Genomic DNA, 20,226 nt, shown 5'->3' with positions numbered 1-20,226 from the left:
GTCCAGCTTGGCAGTCTTTCCAAAAGACTCATTTGAAGCAGATGGGAAAAATGATCTGTTTGAGAATCTCACCCATCCAAGTACTATCATGAGAAGCCTAATCCCCTGATTTAAACAAATGAAGGGGCTATGGGCCTTTGAGAAGTGAAGCATTTATGAAAAAAACTCAGATGTCCAATAGACCTTCCATATATTGATCAGGAAATAAAACCCGTTTATGTAATATGAAAGCCAGGAAGGAATTCCAAGAGAAAAAAAAAAAACACATTTGCCTAAGGAGATGAACAAGAACCTTGTGAAGATCTGATTCTCATCCCATGGGCCTCCATACCTGCTTCTTGGGATCCTTCAAGGATATCGAATTTGGGAACCTTCTGTGTTAGGATTTAAAGCCTTTCGGAACCACCATTTCTTTCCTTCCTCATACACCATTTGTTGCTGTTGAGTTATTTCAGTCACGTCCAACTCTCCGTGACCCCACGTGGGGCTTCTTGACAAAGATACTAGAGTGGTTGGCCATTACCTTCTCCAGCTCATTTGAGACATGAGGAAACTGAGGCAAACAAGATTGATTTGCCCAGTGTTACAGTTCTAGTAAGTGTCTGAGGCTGGATTTGAACTCATATCCTCCTGACTCCAAAGCCGGCAAGCTATCCACTGCACCATCCAGCTGCCCTTCACACACTATAGTCCAGCTGAATTTAGTTCCTTGCTGTTTCTCACACACGGTATTCCATTTCTTGTCGTGCTCTCCCCATGCATGGAATGTACTTCTTAGTCCTGGAATTCCTACCTTCAATTCCTTCCTTCAAATATCACCTCAAGTGCTACCTCCCATTGGAGGGACCTTTCCTGACTCCCCACCCCCAGCCAGAAGTGGCTCATGCCCTGCCTACAACTCCACCAATGAATCACTGGGCCTTCCCATTTGCCCTGCCACCAATCCCTCTTGAGAGACCTAACATGCTCAGTACTGGAACATCTAGGCCATCCTGACTGGTGAATGCAACATAGGGTCCATTGTATCTGACTGACCCCAGCCATGATTAACATGGTCCTCTGGGCATTTTATTGCCATCCATCTCACTTACCACTGCACTCTCCAGGCCACTGGACCTCACCATTCACCCTGCCATAAGGGGACCATATACCCTCCTCCGCCTTCCAGCTCTGGGATGATCATTAAATCATTCAGTACTATTTTTGCTAATGGAAAGACTCTATCAATCAATTCCCTTATAGCTCCACCACTCACCATCCCCTTAGTTTGTCAAAACAAAACACCTCCTCCCTGGCTACCACTCTCCTAAAAGTAATGTTCTCTCCCCCCTCCCTCATGTAAGCTTCTAGAAATCAACAATTATCTCACTTTTAAATTTGCATCCGTGATACTTGACACAATATTTGGTACATAGTAAGCACTTGATAAATGCTTTTTTTAAAAAAATTCATTCATTATGGATTTTACATCTACTTTTATATATGTTCTATCTACTGTGTATATGTGTTGTTTTCTCTGATAGAATGCAATCTTCTTGAGGAAAGGGGAGGCATTTTTCCTTTCTCTCTCCAGTACTTAGCCCTGCATCCAGCACAAGATAGAAGCTTAATAAATGCTCATGGAGCGACTGACAGAGCGAGATGCACAAAGGCCTCTCACCTTCGGCATATGGCAAGACTGGGCCAAAGAAGTTTATTTGGAGCCCAAGCCACCGACACAACCAGCTTCAGCATTCACAGCTTTGCTGTGGCACTGCCACTCCACCATCACCACCCAGCTAGAAACAGTGTAGCATGTGAAAGATTGCAGGATACTTTCCAGCTGTGTCACCTGAAGAAAACCACAACTTCTCTGAACCTCAGTTTCCTCATCTGTAAAACGAGGATAATACCTCCCGCTTCACAGGGTGGTTATGAGACTCAAATGAGATAATGGAGATATCTTGCAAACCACAGAGCACTGATAAGAAGTCACATTTGTGTCATCTTTGAATTGCTAAACCTTCTGGCCCATTGCCGGGCCTCATCCTTCTCAACTTCTCTGCTATCTTTGGCACTGTTTTCCCCCTCCTTCTGAAAATCTCTGTGCTTTCATAACAATGATCTCTCCTGGTTTTCCTCCTACCTGTAGGCCTCCTCCTTCTTGGTCTCAATCGCTGGATGACAGAGGTGGTGGTAGTGGTGATGATGACAACCACCTACATTTATACTGACTTTTAGGATTTGCAAAGTGCTTTACACACATTACTTCATTTGGTCCTCAAGAGAATCCTGTGAGGTAAGTGCTAGAGTTAATATTAACCCCATTTTCAAGATGAGGAAACTGAGTCACTGAGCAGTAAAGTGACTTGCCTGAGGCTGCACAGCTAGTGCATGAGGTGGGAACTGAGGCCAGGTCTTTGTGATTCCCCTTTCTGGCTCTCTATCCACTACTGCACACTTCCTTCCTTAGATCATCATGTGTATTCTTCCCTCCAACCATGGGCCCTAAAGCTCTAACCAGGTTCTCATCTCTCCTCTCTCTGATTTCTTTCAGGAATATGCAGTGGCTCCCTATTGCCTCCAGAATAAAATACAAGCTCCTCTGCCTGACATTGAATGCCTTTTTCCATATGTTGACTGCAGAGGGTCTAAGTCCAGGGACATTGGGCCCGGAGGATACTCCTGGATCTTCCTGCCAGTTGATTGCAATTGGTTGATAATGAAACCATCCCTAAGTATGAATGCAATTATTCATAGATTTAAATAAATGGTTCTGTCCAATTTCAGAGAAATTGTTGGAAGAGACTTCAGGGGTCATCCAGTCCAACCCGAAGTAAGAATCCTCCTTCTAACATAACCTCACAAATGGTTACCTAAATACCTACAGTGACGTAGAAGCCGCCACTTCCATGTTGCAATTGCTATAACTGTGGGAAAGATTGTTTTTTCCTTACCCAATGCCTATAGTTGCCTCAAGTTCTGCCCTCTGGAGCCAAGCAGATAAGTCATGTGCCAGCCCTTCAAATACCTGCTCACCCCACCCCCATCATGTCTTCCCTTTTCCAGTTCCTTCAGCTGATCCTTGCCTATGGCCTGGTCCCCTTCTGGTTATCCTTTTCCTGATTGTTTTCAAACTTATCAATGACCTCCCTAAAACGTGATACCCAGAATTGAACACGATAGCTCAAATTCAGCATGAGCCAATGTTAAGAAATCCCCACTTCATGAGCACTGCAGGCTCGACAAAGCACTTTCTTCTCATCAACCCTCTTGGCTGGTAGTGCAAATGTTAGCTCCATGTCATATATATGAACCTGAGGTTCAGTGATGTTGCACAGCTATTAAGTAGCAGAGACAGGATTTGAACCCATGTCCTTGGGCCTCAAAACTCAACAGACGTTATACAACATTATGTTGCCCACCCTATTTAAATGTATTTGTTTTAGAATTTAATTTTTATTTACATCCTTGTATCACCCACAGTGACCAACTGTGGAACAGACTGGCTAAAGCAAATGCCAGCTTATGCAAGTCACCGTGCCACAGATGACACAGTGAACCAGGGCACAGAGATCCCAGTGAATCGCTGACAGCCTGGCCTTCAGGTACAATCCCAGTTGCGGCACCGCTGACCAAGCTGGAGCGGCATCCTGAATGGCACCAGGGACAGAATGAACACCCTTTCTCTGACAGCCAACCTCACTAAGTCTAGAGAGGCCTGTCACCAGGTGACCTGCAGAGGGAGGCCTATTTTGGCCACAGCAACTTTCAGACACCATCCATGAAGTGATCAAGGAGCCATACTCCAGTGCCATGCCACACCAATGAAATTATGGCCACCTGGTTTATTGAAGCATGATAATGAGATCCAAATGCACTGATTGAGTTTGCACTGCTCTGACTCTGAAAGGAACTTGTGCTCATTTGTTCATTTGCATTGAAGATGGTGAAATATGCCTTTGTTTCTCTTTAAAACAATCTATTTTTAAATGAATTCTTAAAGACATCAAATCTTTCATTTCTTCAGGCTGAAGTATGACAGATCCTAGAGATTTCACTATAAACCCTTTTACTAGCAGCCATGAAGTCAAATGTCGACTTTTGAGATTAGCTAAAAAATACACCATTAAAATGCTTTAGTGTATTAAAAATTCTATCCTTTTGGTAGCACAGATTACAGCTCTGTGCTATGATTCACTTCCTTTTTATGTCTTCCATTCTGCTAAAAGCAATGTATTTTTCTCTTTTATGATCTGCTAATTGTTCTGAGTTTAACTGTATATTTTATTTAAATGAAAATTAATAATTATGAATGATAATTATGACTAAAGTTTTCTGTTCCCCCTAACTATATCCAATGTGACAGTTATATTGTCAGCTTCGAATAATTATCCATGACTATACATATCATTTGCATGATATGTATGATATGATATGCACCTGTCACTTTTTACTAAAGATACATTCTGATATGATGTTCTATTAACATTGTTATATCGTAATTACAGGTTGTAACCATCTCTTAGTACTTTTGGTAAAAAAGGAACTACTAATCTCTCTAAAACACTCCCCTAGAAACATAGTTCATGAATTTGCACTAAGATGCAAAGATGCATGTGCAAAAGGTGGCAAATAACTTATTTTAATCAATGGATCTGTAATCTCGTCGGCATGGGCACTTCCTTCGCAAATACAGATGGCACCCCATCCAGGCCTTCTCATACTGTCTGTCTCAATTCCGGTTCATATCCTTCCTCCACAGAGGACCATTGTCAGTAGGATGCTGCAACTGACTTACACCCACCATGTGTCTTCCCATTGACCTTTGCATCACCTCCCATTTTTATCCTGCTAAGACTGTGGTGTTCCATGATTCCCAGCCACTGCAGTGTATCTGGAAGACTATTCACAGTAAAAAGATGGGCATTTGCAGCAGGTCATAGTTTGGGATTATTCAAAATGATGCATAATTTCCCCAATCAATATATATTCTTCATCTACTTGATTGTTTTTTCCCTTAGGAAGAATGGGAGGCCATTCTCTCTTGAATAGCTGGGGATCTCACTGAGAATTGATGCCATTAGCCTAATGTCCTATGTAATCAAGAGCGTCTGAATTACTGCCCAAGTATGGGTAAATAGCTCTTCAGTTTACATTTCTGACATTATCTCTAACAAGAGCAAGCAAATGCCTTTGACAAGTGTTCATCTCCCTGTTAATGCCTTGATAGACATTGATGATCCCAAGATAATGGAACAAAGCTGTTTCTGTGATCACATCTATTAGAGAATCTTTTAGGATATTAACATATGCATGAGACCTACCTTACTGGAGTCTTTAAGGCTGCATTTCACGCTATCAAGTCGAACCCTCTATTGCAATCAATAAACAAAAAATACTACGTGGCCTCTTGTCATTTTTAAACATAGTCCATGACGTTACTGCTACCTGTTTCCTTCTTAGATTTTCAAGGATACTTTTTATAATTGCACAATTCATTCTCATAAAAATTTGGTGACCCATGATCTGAAGTGATTATCCCAACTCTCGCTTGCCCTGATGAAGTGGGCGCTGGAGAAGAGCTAGCTATGTCTTCTCAAAATGTAGACATAAGAGTAGCCCTCAGGAGACGGGGGGAGAGTGGGTCTTTCTAATGCTGTATAGGTCTCAAGCACCCATCTGTGTGCTTCCCACCATGATCATTGACTGGAAAACATTTAGTCAGTCTGACTTTTAGAAAGGGATTTACTGAAGTAGCATAACTGATTCAAAATATCCCCCCAAAAGTGTGTGAAATACTCTCCCTGAGTATGTAGTACTATATGTACATGTAGAGTCGAGGGGAGAGTGGGATCAAGCTTAGAGAAGACATGTGACAAAGGCATAACTTACAGCTCCTGGTTGCACCCTTTACAAGGGTTCAACAAGCTCCTCCTGGGCAAACGCCGGCTTCTTTGCCAGGCTCTCTGTTCAGCATCAGCATCCAACCTTTCCTTGGCTCCCAAAGCAGACACTGCTACAAACAACTGCCAAACACAGGATGATACTAGGATGCTGTTGGGAAAATGAGAAGCCCCAAATCCTGTGGACCCTTCGAAACTTGCAAGGTCCTCCTCCAGCTAGGGGAGTTTGGGGGGCAGAAGGAGGCCAAAGTCAAAGTGCTCTCTTCACCACCACCCCCATCCCCAAGCACTCTGTCCCAGGGAGATGGAATGCTCTCTTCTCATGCTCCACTTAGGGGAATCTTACTTGTTCATCCTTATAGAACTGTAAGGGTGGGGCTGACTATGGAAATCAATCCGATTACCCCACCAAAAGTAAGTGGTAAAATGTTATGCCCTGGTCCTTGAGGTCAAAATGTGTCTGGATTGAATTTCTCCCAGCTTTGCACAGTTCTGCTATTTTAGAAAAGAACCATGGGGCATGATCAATTTTCCTAGGCCAATCCAAACATTCATCCCGCACACTATCACTCTAGGTCAGCCAATGGCTCACATATATTTGGAAGTCATCTAAATAGAGGTGATTATTGAACCCATGAGAGCTGATGACATCACCAAAGGAGAGAAGCAGAGAGAGAAGAGGGCACAGGACAGGGCCTTGGGGGAACATGCACACTTAGGGTTTAGAAGACAATATCAAAATCTAAAGAGGGGTCAAATGGTATGAGGATTGATTTGGGATACTTTAAAAATGTCTTATCCCATGCTGACCATCTTTAGCTGTCAAATACAGAATAGCCAACCCTAACATAGGCACAATGGGAGGAAAGACAGAAACAGAGGTCTTTCTGACTTGTCTCCTTTTCCTGAACCTAATGCTGGCAATTCCATTGATCTATCCAGTCCAAATTTCTGACACATGTTGTTTTTTTTGTTTAAACAACAAACCTACTTCAAACTCTGCACCTCTTCTAGATTCACCTCCTTCCTCTTCCAGTGACTCCAACCTTGACCCAGCAGTGGTGGAAAAATCTAGGAAATATACACAGGCAAAGAGGAAACAAAATCAGTGCTTTTAAAAGATGATATGGTAGTCAATCTAGAGACCACTAAAGAGTCAATAAAAATAATTCCACATAGGTTGTAGTCAGAGCTATAATTTATTTCCCAATTTTGACACACCTAGGAAAAAAACAGCATGAATAGTAAAAAAAGATTCTAGGGAGTGGAGCATTGGGTCCATTGGGAATGTCTACGTGCACCCTTCAAATTCTACTAGTAGTAAGCAATATTTTTTTTCATTTTCCTTTCTGAGTCTGAAAAGTTTCAAAAGGGCTTCTGTTTTTTAATTCTTTTATTAACAAGATTCTGTTCAATGAAATAATTTCTTTATATTGTTCTCTCAAGTTCCCCAAGCCAGTTTGTATTGTTTTCTTTTTAAATAAGGTTTATTGATGCTTTGTGGACTTTTTCTAAATATCACAGTGATTTCTAATCATGCCCTCTTACTTCCCTTCCCCTAGAAAAGAAACTCTCCATTTTAACAACAATAACCTGATACGCAAACACCCCATTTGACAACATACGAAACATTCAGCCCTATTAGCCTTTCTACCTCTCTTCCAAGAAGAGCATATTTTGCATTTTAAAACACCTCCATCTTTGTTCTCCCTAAATATTTTTCTGGTATGAAAATAACTTGGATAGAAATTTTATTCTAATTTTTGAGTAACTGTCAAATTTGCTTTTCTTTCAAATCTGATGAATTCTTTTTTATTATCCTACTGTACCCTGCAGACGACAACCTAGGGAGCTGAAAAAGCCACTAAGTAATTAGGCAAAAGAAAAGTGGGTGTCTCATCACACATTTACTGCTATTCTGCAAATACTAAGAAGAAAAAGCTTTTCTAGGGGTTTGGGGTTTTTAAAGTCTTCTGACAGGTTAAGGCTGAAATCTCTAGAGCTGATAATGTTGGATAGCAAATCTCAGATCCTGGTAGTTCTATTTAGTGAACTTTAACTTGCAATACTTTGGGGATTTGGGGTACAGGAGGATCAAGCAAATGTCATGTGTGAGCATCACAATCTTTTCTTCCAAAGACAAATTATGTCTGAGTTCTCCTAAAGGCCTGTGCTCAGGGGATTCTATGCTTTTCACTAAGGCTTTGGGTGAGAGGCAGCTGTGGAGGCTGCCTCCTTTGGACTCCCAAAGATCAAAAACAACACTCTTGATGCCTTGAGCATGGTGGGTACCTCATCCACTCTCAAACACCTGGAATGTTGAGCTCGCTTTGCCACTTGGAATCTTACCTTAAAACCTGCCTTTTATCTTTTTCTTATTATTGACTCTAACTATAAAGTGTTTAGGGAGGTCTTATGTGTAGCAGACTTCAAAAAAATACATGTTAAAACCTTCTTACCATTGAAGCTGAATCTAGAGTAAAATTTAAGGTTTTGTACTCGGAGGAGGCTTTCAAAAATATGAAAATTCAAACTGTTTTTGTTACCTTAAAATTCCACGGTTATTAAAACCTACATAATATATTCTTAAATGAAGAAATCTATTACAGCCCACCTCTAGCCAGTTTAAACTCACTAGCCATGAGAGAAGATGAAATGTTTCTAATTCGTTTTGTGACACCACTGTCTGTGACCCAGAATTTTTTGTGTTAAGGGTCAACCTCCTCCACTAACATCTTCCTCAAACAACCTCATAATGGCATTGGTCAACAAACACTTATTAAACACTTGCTGTTGGTGACGTTGTTGCTATTTAGTTATTTTTCACTTGTCTGACTCTTGGTGACCCCATTGGGGTCTTCTTAGCAAAGATACTGGAATGGTTTGCCATTTCTTTTTCCAGTTCATTATACAGATGAGGAAGTAAGGCAAACAAGGCTAAGTGACTTGCCCAGGATCATACAGTTAGTAAGTGTCTGAGGCCAAATTTGAACTCAGCTCTTCCTGACTCCAGGCCCAGAGCTCTATCCACTGCAGCGCCACCTAGCTGCACTTACCACAATTATGTGCCAGGGGCTGTGCTTTGTTGGGAAAACAAAGACTAGTGAAAGAGTTCTTTCAAAGACTTTCAAGCCTTCAAAGACCTTACTTTCCAATAGAGGACACAACATGTACACTTATAAGCATATATAGAAGCTATAAAAAATGGCCTTTACATGGTCCTCTAATTTGAGGGTTAGGGTTCAGCACTGGGGTGCAGGGTTAAAGTCAAACACTATGCCAGCAGAGCACAAGAACTGGAGGGTTCTGCCAAGTTAAAAAGGTTTCTAGCAAGGCACCTGTAACAGAGCCTCTGCTTTCCAAAGACAGGCCTAGCTATTCCCAGGAGGCTGGCCATGCTGGCCATGGCAATCTATGAAGCAAAGAGAAATTTAAAAGGTTCTCAGTCCTGTGCAGTCCCCTTCCGCTTCTCCAGTGCCAGTGACAGAATGGCCAAAAAGGATGGAGAAGTTGTTAAGAATCACACAGTTTTTAGACCATCAATGCATTTCAATTTGACCGTTCAATTTGACTGGTCCAATGAGTAAAGAATATATATGTGTGTGTGTGTGTGTATATATATATATATATATATATATATATATATATATATACATATATATAAGAGTTGAATCATATCAATCTTGGCATTCTCACTATATATAAAAACAGAAGAAATGTGCAGCCAAATGGAAAGATGGCTCACTGGTACTCCTAAAAAAAAGAAATAAACAGGACTTTCTAGAGTGAATTGTATTGAAAACTGAGAGGCAACATTATGTCTTGGGAGACTTCGTCATCATGTATTGCAATTTTTAAATGTTTGCAATTATTATTATATATTATATATTTTATATCATATATATTATATATGTCATACATATTATATATAATTAGTTTATATACCAACATTAGTTTCTGACGATGTCAAGAAATTCTATAAAGAATTTGCTAAGACACTCTAGATCAAATCAACCTGCAGTCTGATATTTAATGAATTCAATGCAAAAAAGGGAAAAGGTGAGAGCAGGAGAAATCCATGGGACAGTATGATTCTAGAAAAAGAAATGAGATAGGTCAGAGACATGTAGATTGAGCAGAAGCCTCACATCTCTATATGTGAATACAATACTTCGTAAAAAAAAAAAAAAAAATTGGTAAACACTGGATATCATCAGCACCACATAGCACCATAAAGAACAAAATACATTATATTTTAGTAAACAGGAAAAAAGTTATTGTTGGGGCATTTACCTCTGAATCTGCTGCCTGAATATAATCAGACAATTGTTTTGTCAGAGCCAAAAGTGGAATTAGTAAAAAAAAAGAATAAAAGCAGGAAGACTCATAATAAGAAAAATATATGATATACCAATAAAACTCTAACCTGTATTATTTAAATAAGTAATTGAAAAAGAAAAAAGAAAAAACAAACAACAAAAATGATATAGACACTGACTAAAATAACTTCATCCAGAAGTTTAATCAATGTAGATTGATGGAAAAACAAATACTTTAGTCAGCAAACATTCGACTTCTTGCCAGACAGATGGCTACTAATGATTACCAAAGACAACACCTGGTTAAAACAAAAGGATGAAAATGAAGGACTAGAACAGAAGAAGAATGAAGAAGACTGGCAGAACACATTTCAACAAGTTGTTTTCTCTATCAAGGAGAGTGGAACCACCACACTTCAACCATCACAATCCCTGAGGTGCTTGTGGAGGAAGTAGAAAGAGAAAAAAAGAAAACACAGGATTGGACCAAGAAGAGAGAGAGGAGCTCCATACTAGAAGGAACACAAATTGTGAAGGGATTGAGGGGTTGACAGACATGGGAACTAGGGGAAGGGGTGATACAAAAAGTATAGGAAATATCTCCAAAAATGGTGACTGAGAGACTATCAATGAATATTGATCTAGAGGCCTACTCTCCCATCGATACAAAATCTTAACGATAATCATTTATTCAGAGAGTGAGGACCTCCTTGATGATGGTCTTAGTAGAGAACAAGAAAGCTTTCATAAGCGTGAGAAAATTGAGGGGATTAGAACAGCAAGTGGTTAAGTGTGGGAACTGAATGAACTATACTGACTCCATCTTGTGACTGAATTCTGGAGCTAGCTCAGTTCTCTTTCTATTCAATTATGGGTCTAGTCCAAATTCTGTCTTGTGAGAAAAGTTTATTCAATTCTGGGCATTGGGAGAAAACCTTCTTGCATTCTTTGAACCTTGCCCAGTGTGGCTGGGAAACTGGACCACCTCTCCTGCTGCTTGGAGACCCTTAACCAAGGACCTTGGTTATGCTGACCAGAAACTCGGTCAGAGCCAAAGACTGATGCAAGGAGTTTTCTGACAATTGTACATCTCAAGCAACCCATATGTCTTATCTGAAAACTGGACCCATACTAATCAATTAGTGATTGTTTCCATGTTCCTTTGATTAGGTACACACAGTTGGGGGGAGTAGGACATCTTTTTCTAAATTCAGGGAATTGTACCTGTTCGTTCTCCCCCTCCCAACTTGAAAAGTCCCTAATCTTTCCTCCAATTAGACATTAGATTACCTAATGTTGTGTTGTTTCCTTTTAATTAATTGGTTTTATTTGATTAATTGTTTTTAATGTATAAAAGTCCACATCCCCCTCTAAGCTGAAAAGGTCTGGTCCTGATTTGTTAGGTAATTGGCATGCATTGCTTAATAAACCGATATGCTCAAAAGATCAGAGTTTGGTTTCCTCAGTCATTTCATCTTTTACCCACCACAAACGACATTCAAAAATGGACCAAACCTTTACCATTCCACAGTTAACTGAAAGAAGCTGAGAATATAAAACCCCATTATGCTAATTATTTTTAACCATAAAAATGCATTTGATTTAATAGAACAAAATGCTGCCTTCCAGACACTTTTGCATCAAGGTATTTCCCATCCATACATACATCAAGATCATTCATTCACTATTCCTTGGAAGATGTGACAATACAAAAACACTGTTGAATGAGCCTCTAGTAGCAAGGAATTGTAGTCAAGTTTTCTGCGAGCAGGAAAAGGTCTCCAGCATCTGGTTGCATAAGTTTCTGGGAGATATAGTCTTGGACAGACAGTATTGTTTCCTCTTGATAGACGAGAGGCTATTTGAAAGAAATATGTGTGCACTAGGATACCTGGTTGGAAGAAGACTCACATCACATGACTCATTTGGGAACTGCATGAGCCAAAGAGAAGGGATGGCATGGAGTCTGTAGCTACTGACTAGAAGTGGGAAGAGGGGAGGCTGAGTGGCTGTCATGACCAGTATTGACAGTATACAGGACATTGTGGGAAGATGATGCTATATTAAGCCTGGGAAGGCCCCAAATCCTTCAAAACAATACAATATTACTAAATGTGTGTGTGTGTGTGTGTGTGTGTGTGTGTGTGGCTCCTTAAAATAAAGAAAATATAAAAATAAAAATAAAAAAATAATGATAAAGACAATCAGCTATAAACTTCCCATCCAGATCAGGACAAAAGACTTAGAATCCTACAGAATCACAGAACAGGGTAATCTAGTTTAGGTGAAAAGGGGAAAAAATAGAGAGGTCCAATGTGGGCAACACAAGGACCCCACTCACATCTGTAGTAATAGACAAGGCTGATCAGGGCAAGGCAGACTAGCACCAAAACCCAGTAGTGAGTGACCCAAAGGCCCAATCCACACCAGACTAGCACTGAGTAGGACAAACCATGGGCTTCTATATCCCCATCTACTCCCATCAAATATTTAAAGAACAATTAATTTCAACATTATATAAACTATTTGTAAAAATAGAGAAGGGGACCCTTCTAAACTTTCTATGATACAAATATGATCTTGATGCTTAAACCAAGGAGAGGCAAAGCAATGAAAGAAAATTATAGGCCAATATCCCTAACAAACATCGATGCAAAAATACTAAACAGAATATTAGAAAATAGGCTGACTATAATGAACATATTAAAAAGACACTATGACCAGACTGGATTATACCAGGAATGCAGAGTTAGTTCAATATAAGGAAAACAATAAATGTAATAGACTGTATTTTTAAAAACAAGAATGATGATTATATCAATAGATTTCTAATAAGATTTTTTTTTGTTCTTTGCTAGGCAATGGGCTTAAGTGACCTGCCCAGGGTCACACAGCCATTAAGTGTCAAGTGTCGGTGATTGAATTTGAACTCAGGTCTCCCTGAGTCCAGAGCCAGTGCTCTGTCCACTCCGTCACCTAGCTGCCCCTATATCAACAGATGTTGAAGAGGCTTTTGAAAATAATCCAATACAAAGGTGGCTAGGTGGTACAGTGGATAAAGCACCAGCCCTGAAGTCAGGAAGACCAGAGTTCAAATCTGGCCTCAGACACTTACTAGGCTGTGTGACTCTGGGCAAGTAACTTAACCCCAATTACCTACAAAAAAAAAGAAAAAGAAAAGAAAAAAAATCCAATATCAATTTCTAGCAAAAACAAAGTGTATGAATAAAATGGATGTTTCCTTATCAGTCTGTTGTGTCTACCAAAAATGAAGGATACTGTATTCAATGTATAAAGGTTGGAGGACTTTCCAAAAATATCAAGGGTAAACCAAGGAAGGATACCCTTTATCACCACTACTATATAGCACAGTGCTAGAAATGCTAACTATAGCTATAAGGCAAGAAAAAAATCAAAGGAATAAACACAGGCAAACAAGAAAAGAAACTATGGATTTCTGAAGATTATACACTGATCAGTCCTGAACAGAGGTGTCAAACATGCATCCCAGTCTCAACACTCCTGGGTTCAACCTGAACCAGATTAAAATATAATTAAAATATTTAACAAAATATATAAATATGCAGTAGACCATAGATAGCATTAATAAGTGGTTTTCTAAAACAATACATGGCCCACAGGGATCCCTTTGTTCACTTTAGTGGCCCCATTTCCATTTCAGCTGGACACCACTAATAAAGAATCAACTGAAATTAATTTGAACAATTAATAATTTTAGCAAAGTTATAGAATATAAATAAATCTACATAAGTTATCAGCATTTCTATATATTAACAAAACTCTGGCGAAAGAAAAATAAATATCATTTAAAATAACTACAGAATGTATAAAAGACTTGGGAGTCTATCTATCAAGACCAATACGGGAACTGGACGAATGCAGTTGCAAAGCATTCTTTATTGAAATATGGACCTAAATAACTGGAGAAATATTCATTGGTGATGGACAAGTCATAAAAATGACAATACTCTCTAAATCAATTTACTTATTTGATGACATGGCCATCAAACTGCCCAAGGATTACTAGAAAGGGTTACAGCTAGAAAATATAATAATGAATAATAAAATATAATAATTAAATTCATCTGGAGAAACAAAAGGTCAAAAACGTCAAGGGAAATAATGGGGGAAGGGATGAAAAAACACTACCAGATCTAAAACTATACTACAAAGCAGTAATCATCAAAACAGTCTGGAGCTAGTTAAAAATACAGAGGTTGAACAATGGAACATATTACATATATCACATACAGAACCAAATGAACACAATAGCACAGTTTTCAATGTACCCAAAGATCCTCAGCTACCAGGGTCAAGACCCAAAAAATTGAACAAAAACTGCTGGGAAAACTGGAAAGCATTCTGGAAGAAATTAGGTATAGATTAACATCTTACAACACACACCAAGATAATCTTCAAATGGAAATATGACATAGCCATAAAGAGGGGAATCATAAATAAATTAGAGGAACAGGGAAGAAATTAATTTTCAAATGTATGGCTAGGGGAAAAGTTCATGACCAAACAAGGGAGAGGATCACAGAAGATAAAAAGACAATTCTACTCAAATAAAAATAAGAAGGTTTTGTATGAACAAAATCAATGCAGTTCAAATTAGAAGAAAAACATAGGCAACTGTAGAAAAAAATCTTCCCATCACATTTCTCCGATAAAGGTCTTGTATACAAGAGATACAAGAAACTGATTCAAATTGAGAGATGAATGGTCAAAGGACATGAACAGGCAGATTTGAAAGGAAGAAATGCAAGTTATCAACAAATAAAAAAAATGCTTCCAATTACTAGTAATTAGAGAAATGCAAATCAAAGCACCTCTGAGATTCTACCTTACACACTCATCAGATTGACAAAGATGACCAAAAAAAGGGTAAGGATAATGACAAATGTTGAAAGGGCTATGGGAAAACAGGAGCACCAATGTAAGGATAGTGGACTTGTGAAATGGTTCAGCCATTCTAGAAATCCATTTGGAACCATGCCTAAAATGTCACCAAACCATGCATACCCTTTGACCCAGTGATACCTACCTGACCTACTCTCCAAGGAAATCAAATGAAGAAGACGATTGTCCAAGTGGATATTACTCCTATGGCACAATGCAACTGATAGCCTGAGGATTTAAACAAATAAGAGTCCTTTTAATAAAAATATATTTCAATAACCTCAGGAAGAAGCAGTTCTCAAAACAAAGAGCAGTCCAGAGAATAAAAACAAATTGAAGTCACAGGCAAAAAGGCTAAAAAGCAGTCAATCAGAAAGTTGTGGGCAGGCTCAGGAGGTCCTTGCCAAAATTCTCAAAACTGCTTTTTTGCCCTAACAGTTGGGTCACGTAGCTGCCCCAGATCTGCATTATAACTCCTTGCTCACAACAGGGCCAGATAACGTTATGAGAAGAGAGAGCGTTCAATTCATACCTTCCAAGTTCCACCAGCTTCCTGGCCTATAACAGTCACTATTGTGTGTAGTCTTTGACTATTGTGTACAACAGTCACTATTGTGTATAGTCTTTGACATCACAATGCTACTACCTGACCCAAAGGAGATCAAAGAGAGAAAGACCCACAATGGTCGAAATTATTTACAGCAGCTTTTTGTGGTAGCAAAGAACTGGAAACTGGTTGGGGGGGAGCATTAATTGGAGAACTGCTGCACAAATTATGGTTTATCAATGAAATTGGATACTATTGTGCCATTAAAAATGATGGTTTCAGAGAAACTTGGGAAGATTTGTATGAGCTGCTATCAAGTGAAGTGAGCAGAATCAGGAGAATAATGTATACAATACAATGTATACATTGGAAAGGCAAATAACTTCAAAAGAACAAATACAAATGATTAGGAAAAAAGATAAGTATGAAGTTATGCAGAGGGAGAAAAAAAGATAATTAATGAAACAACAAAAAGTCAACATGCAGAAACAACAAAACTTTTCAATTACAATAGTCAATGTCAATACACTACTATCAAAGTTAAAGAACACATTATTTTAATGAATAAATGTCTGGGGAGAATTACTTTGGGTGTATGGCAGGGGAGGTTATTTGGAGGTTTGTTGGGAAGTATCTGTTGCATAAAAACTTATCAACACATTTTTAAAAAGTCACAGTAGCTTTTCCTACCTTTGCCAGCTTCTTCATCCATAAAATGGAGGTGGTAATGATACTCCTACATCACAGGGTTTATTGAGAGAAAAGTGCTTTGGAAACTCTAAAATGCTATATAAATGTGGGCTGTTATTATAATGATTTCATTATTCAATAGCCAGAGATAGCAATCAGTGAGCTATTTTTCAAACAATGAATTTGTAGGTGGATACTTTTCTATTAAAAAAAAAAAGTAGATTCAATGTGCATCTCTATATATGGACCATATATTGGATAACTTAATAGCCCTATCAAAATCTGAAACATTCTCATTAAGACATATTTTAATGCAGTAATTTTGAAGTGATTTTAGTACAGCTCTAGAACAATGAATTAATTAACTAATTAGCTTTTAATTACAATTACACTAAATGGAATTGGCTTTGCTGCTCTTACCACATAGTCTAATAAGCTCCTTGGAAAAGAATCAAAGCCAATAATTTTACAATCTTATTTTATTAAACTAAATCATTTGTGTGTGTTTGTGTATGCATCTGAGGAATTAGGTAATGTGGTTACATGAATTAAAATAATTTTCACTATGAGAACACAGAATATTTTTCATTTATAGCTCCACCATTTTCTGTTCTGGGAGATAAAGGTCTTGGATGAAAACAATCTATTTCAACACTGAACACCAGACATTTAAAAAAAATAATAAAACATACATCTTAGAACTATGCCTCAAAAGTTTTGAAACTGTGCATACCCTGTGACCCAGATATACTGCTAGTAGGCCTATACCCCTAAAGAAATCAAAGGAAGGAAGAGGAACTCCCTTTGAACAAATTATACCACTACTAGGCCCATACTTCCAAAGAAATCAAAGAAAGAGGAAATGGACCTATATATAAAAAATCACGAGCTCTTCTCATAGTAAGCAAAAATTGGAAACTAAGATGTCCTATTGGGGAATGGCTAAACAAATTGTGGTAGGTGAATTGTAACAGAATATTATTGTGCCATAATAAATGATAACCGCAGCTACGTGGCGCTGCAGTGGATAAGAGCACTGGGCCAGGAGTCTGGAAGATTTATCTTCCTGAGTTCAAATTTGGCCTCAGACACTTACTACCTGTGTGACTCTGGCCAAATCACTTAACCCTGTTTGCCTCGGCTTCTTCATCTGTAAAATGAGCTAGAGAAGGTAAAGGAAAACCATTACAGCACTTTTTGCCAAGAAAACCCTAAATGGGGTCACAAAGGTTCAGACACAACCAAAAAACAACTGAACAAGTGATGAAATGGATAGTTTCAGAGGAAATTGAAAAGGAAAGGAACAAGCATTTATTAAGCAACCAATCTGTAACAGGTGCTATGCTATGTACTTTACAACTATTCTCTCAAAGTATCCTCACAATAACCCTGGGATGTAGGTGCTGTTTTATTAACAGGAAACAGACGATGAAGAAGGTTAACTGACTTGCCAAGGGTCACAAAGCTAGAAAACAGTCAGGTATTCCGGACTCCAGGTCAAGTGCTCTATCCACTGCACCACCTAGCTGCCCTTTGCTTGACCAAGCATATTTGTTACAGACCTCTATGAACGGATGCAGAGCAAATGAGCAGAACCAGAAATACACACACACACACACACACACACACACACACACACACACACACACAACTTATAGAGAAAAACAACTTTGAAAGACTTTAGAACTTTGATCACTGTAATGAAAAACCACTGGTCCAAAAAGAATAAAAGAAGAAACACATTACTCACCTCCTCAGCACAGAGGTGAAAAAATTAAAATGGAGAACATACATTTTCAGACATGGCCAATATGAGAATTTGTTCTGCTACTCATAAATTCAGCAGCTATTTGTTTGTCATTTGCAAAAATTTGTTTTTTGCATAGTCATAAACAATGCAGCTATGATAAAATAAGATATTTGTGGAAAGCACTTAGCACAGTGCCTGGCACCTACTAGGCACTACAGAAATGTTTATTCCCCCTCAGATACTTGACAATAGCTATGTGACTCTGGGCAAGTCATTCAACCCCAATTGCTTCACCAAAAAAAAGCAAAATGTTTATTCCCTTCCCTTATTTTTTTCACCCCAGTATTTGGCATATAGTAGGCTCTATAGAAATGCTTATCCCCTTACCTTATTTTTGTATCCCCAGCAAGTAGCATAGTGCCTGGCACATACCCTTCCTTTATTTTTGTAGCCAGACCCAGCAATTAGCACAGTGCCTTGTACCTAGTAGGCTCTATAGAAATGTTTATTCCCTTTCCTTATTTTTTTAACCCCAGTGCCTTTCACACAGTAGGTTCTATGGAACTGTTTACCTATCCCCTTTCCTTATTTTTGAATCCCCAGTGCTTGGCATGATGCCTGGCACATATGAGGCTCTATATAAATGTTCATCTTCTTCCCTTGTTTTTATACCCAGCAATCAGCACGGTGCCTGGCACATAGTAGGCTCAACAGAAATGCTTATCTCCTTCCCTTATTTTTGTAGCCAGCCCCAGCAATTAGCCCAGTGCCTCGTACCTAGTACGCTCTATAGAAATGTGTATCCCCTTTCCTTATTTTTATACTCCAACACTTCACACAGTAGACTCTGGAAAAATGTTTATTCCTTTCCCTTACTCTTGTATCCCCAGCAATTAGTACAGTATCTTCCACACAGTAGGCTCTATAGAAATGTTTATTCTCTTTCCATTTTTTTTTTTTACCTCAGTGTCTGGCACATATGAGGCTATACATAAATGCTCATCTTCTTCCCTTATTTTTGTATCCGCAGCATGTAGCACAGGGGTTTCACATAGTAGGCTCTTTAGAAATGTTTATTCCTTTCCCTTATTTTTTTTTACCCCAGTGTCTTTCACATAGTAGGTTCTATGGAATTGTTTGTCCCCTTTCCTTATTTTTGAATCCTCAGTGCTTGGCATGGTGCCTGGCATACATGGGGCTCTATAAAAATGTTTATCCCCTTCCCTTTTTTGTACCCCCAGCAATTAGTACAGTGCCTTTCACACAGTAGGTTCTATAGAAATCCTTATCCCCTTCCCTTATTTTTGTATCCCCAGCCATTAGCACAGTGCCTGGCACAGAGTAGGCTCTACAGGAATCCTTATTCCCTTTCCTTATTTTTGCAACCCAGCAATTAGCACGGGGCCTTTCAAATGGTATTCCCTTCCTTTTTTTTTTTACCTCAGTGCCTGGCACACATGAGGCTCTACATAAATGTTCATCTTCTTCCCTTATTTTTATATCCCCAGCAATTAACACGGTACCTGGCACATAGTAGATTCTATAGAAATCCTTATCCCCTTCCCTTATTTTTGTATCCCCAGCAATTACCCCAGTGCCTCTCACACAGTAGGCTCTCTAGAAATCCTTATCCCCTTCCCTCATTTTTGTAATCAGCCTCAGCAATTACCATAGTGCCTGGCACATAGTAGGCTCTATATAAATGTTTATTCCCTTCCTTTTTTTTATCCCAGTGCCTTTCACATAGTAGGTTCTATGCAACTGTTTATCGCCTTTCTTTATTTTTCAATCCCCAGTGCTTAGCATGGTGCCTGGCACATATGAGGCTCTATATAAATGTTTATCTTCTTCCCTTATCTTTGTATCCCCAGCAATTACCCCATTGCCTTTCACACAGTAGGCTCTCTAGAAATCCTTATCCCCTTCCCTTATTTTTGTATCCCCAGCAATTAGCACACAGCCTTTCAAATAGTGCCTCTATAAAAATGCTTATTCCTTCCCCCCCCCTTTTTTTTACCTCAGTGCCTAGCACATATGAGACTCTACATAAATGTTCATCTTCTTCCCATATTTTTGTATCCCCCAGCCATTAGCACAGTGCCTGGCACATAG

At 38.9% G+C, this 20,226-nt stretch overlaps 1 long non-coding RNA gene across 5 annotated transcripts in view; it reads right to left on the bottom strand.

Moving 5' to 3' along the window:
• The window catches only part of LOC114023484, a 47,686-nt gene that overhangs the window by 26,252 nt on the left and 1,208 nt on the right, over positions 1-20,226 (bottom strand). For 2 of the 5 annotated variants that reach the window (XR_003566799.1, XR_003566801.1), the window contains exons 2-4: positions 15,273-15,355; positions 6,877-6,956; positions 5,875-6,036 (exon numbers count right to left, since the gene is read on the bottom strand). This is a non-coding gene — a long non-coding RNA (uncharacterized LOC114023484). The remainder of the gene's footprint in view (positions 1-5,874; positions 6,037-6,876; positions 6,957-15,272; positions 15,356-20,226) is intronic. The other 3 variants (XR_003566803.1, XR_003566804.1, XR_003566800.1) reach the window with 2 other exon arrangements.

Source organism: Vombatus ursinus, unplaced genomic scaffold (assembly GCF_900497805.2).
Source record: "Vombatus ursinus unplaced genomic scaffold, bare-nosed wombat genome assembly UNPS02004428.1, whole genome shotgun sequence".
Classification (NCBI taxonomy): domain Eukaryota; kingdom Metazoa; phylum Chordata; class Mammalia; order Diprotodontia; family Vombatidae; genus Vombatus; species Vombatus ursinus.
Note: the sequence above shows the minus strand (reverse complement) of the source record. Positions and strands in the feature narration are given on the sequence as shown.